This window comes from Montipora capricornis, chromosome 5 (assembly GCF_036669925.1).
Source record: "Montipora capricornis isolate CH-2021 chromosome 5, ASM3666992v2, whole genome shotgun sequence".
Classification (NCBI taxonomy): Eukaryota; Metazoa; Cnidaria; class Anthozoa; order Scleractinia; family Acroporidae; genus Montipora; species Montipora capricornis.
The window spans coordinates 19,046,879-19,049,293 of record NC_090887.1 but is presented as its reverse complement, the minus strand read 5'-3'; the positions used below and the strand labels follow the sequence as shown (position 1 = coordinate 19,049,293).

General features: G+C 42.1%; 1 protein-coding gene across 2 annotated transcripts in view; it reads right to left on the bottom strand.

Annotated features, from left to right (window-relative positions):
* Positions 1-1,908, bottom strand: part of LOC138049801 (stonin-2-like) — a 13,987-nt gene extending 12,079 nt beyond the window's left edge. For both annotated transcript variants that reach the window (XM_068896229.1, XM_068896230.1), the window contains exons 1-2: positions 1,771-1,908; positions 109-199 (exon numbers count right to left, since the gene is read on the bottom strand). The gene's annotated coding sequence lies outside the window, so the exon portion shown is untranslated. The remainder of the gene's footprint in view (positions 1-108; positions 200-1,770) is intronic.
* Between the last annotated feature and the right edge of the window lie 507 nt (positions 1,909-2,415).

Below are 2,415 nucleotides of genomic sequence, written 5' to 3'. Positions count from 1 at the left end.
GTCAAACAATTCTGAAACGTTCATCCGGGACATCAAAGAAGTGGACGTTGAGTGGAGCCTTAGTGACTGTGTGAGGTACATTATGTTGCCTTGAGTATAAAAACTTACGTTCCTCACGCACATGTCAAATGTCATGGTCAGCGGGGCGACAAGACCGAGACAAAGCGTAGCCGTTAAAGAAGAGGTCAAATAACAACCCCTGAAAATTAAGCAGAAAAAAAAACACTGTTAGTTCTAATAGTGAAATCTTGCACCGCGATCAAACAAGCCGGAATTTTAAACTTTATCAAGGAAGACTTAACAAAGACAACATTTCATCGTGACATTTTTGCAAGAAAACTACAATACCACTTTGAGTCCCAACCGAAAAATAGCAGATCGCTCGCTGCAGGCTTTTAGATACTATCAAGTTAGTATGAATCAACTAAGAATCTATGTCACTCTAACAGCAATGTTTTAAAATAGTTTTGGCTCATGTGTTCAGCTTCTCTGTTAGTGGAGGTCCCTTATATCGTATGTGCTAAGCCGAAGCACAGGGTGAACAGAGACCCCTACCCTGGAATAGACCGAATGCATAACTGGCGGCCAAAAAAATATTCTTTTGTTTATGTGCTAATTAGACTCACTAGCCTCGCTCTCAAGCAACATTTCTTTTGTATTTAGTACATGCAAACGAGGCTAGTGGCTAGTCTAGTCTTTTGGCCGCCATTTATGCATTCGGTCTATGAACAGGCCATTTTCCGAGTTCATTTCTGCCTCCTCTTCAAAGCGAGTCTAAGTACGCCGTTTTTGTTATGGTAATTAGCTCTACTTTACATATGAATGAAAACCAATTTTCATAAGAAAACCTTCGCGCTTAGACTCGCTTTGAAGGGGTGGCAGACATAAACTCGGAAATGGCCCATTGACAGTGCTGAGAATACGCCGCGGTTACTACGCGACTGAACTATGCGGTCTCCCCAAGGGAACGTGCGGAGGATAGCAGTCTAAACCAGGTGATCTGGTAACGTAATTCGGAGGACTGGGAAGAAAAAATTTAACGCCGTATCCCACAACCGCGCGCGGCCTTGAATGTTATTTTCGAATTCAACATGACAGAGGCGAGGCTAGACGTCGGCGGTTTCCACTTGAATGTTCGTTGTTCAGTAACAGGAAATGTGGGAGACACGAAATGATCTGTTGAGTTTTGGCGATGGAAATACTGCAAGAAGTTTCGAAACAAAACCTAAGGCCGCACGCGGTTGTGGGATATGGCGTTAACATGTTTCTTCCCAGTCCTCCAAATTACGTCACGAGATCACCTGGAAGCCATGGGCTGCGAAAATTGGGAGCATGCGCTTTGAACAGCACCGTCCATGATCTTGAATGGCGGTTAAATCAAACCGACTTTTCCCTCAGGGCAGAGCCGGGTCTCTTCTTTCAACCATCCGCCTGGCAAATTAAAAAGAAAAAAGCTATCTGATAGCAGGGAAGTATAACACTTATTCCAAAATGGTCGCCATTTTAGTATTCTTGTGTTTCCATGCAAAGTGGCCCTTACGGCCTCGTTTAAGGCCTGGCCTGCGTTTGAAAGCGAGGCCACAAGGGTCAATTTGCATGGAAACAAAAGAATACTAAAATGGCGGCCATTTCGGAATAAGGTGTGTTAGCATTGCGGCAAATGGACTTTTGCAAAGAAATAATATGTAAACGCAATTTTTTTCCGGTAAAACACCTCGTTTCTCGTGAATCTTTGCAAGCGATGGGAGAAGAAAGAAATGAACAACTTACCACAGCCATAACAAATCAGTGAGTACCGTTCCGACCAAACCGTTTAAGGTAAGGTAGCCCCAAACTGACAGGTTTGGAGGAAACTCAAACACTTCCCACTTGAAGTGATCAAGAATAAAAGTACTGGCCAAAGCAGAAAAAGGTTGAATGCTCCAACAAAACCTGTCATAAATTCGACAGAGAGTGAATGGCAAACCACACTGTCATCACCAACAAATTTACCAGTCGGTTAAATTAATATTGTGTCATCACACATTAACAAAAATACACCTAAACCCCGTTCACCTTAAGGTGGCTCAAACCACTTTTAACACTTTCAAGAGACCTTGTTTATTACAAGGATTGACACTCAACACTTTATCACATAACAGCAATGTTATGGTACCATATCAAACAGCAATTATTGCTGAACAAGATGCAGCCATTTTTGTGACGTAATAAGTTACCATGGCAACAGGAAAGCTTGCAAAACACCCTTATATGTTGGCTTTAGTTGCTCATATCTGAAAAACGACTTGGTGACCCCAATTTTTAACGTACAAAAGTGATCAGCAGGCCAAAATGAAACTCTATGTAAAGTTTAAAAAAATTCTGTGGTGCGGATCAGAGCTACCTTAACTTTTCAATTATTTAAGATGGCTCTAA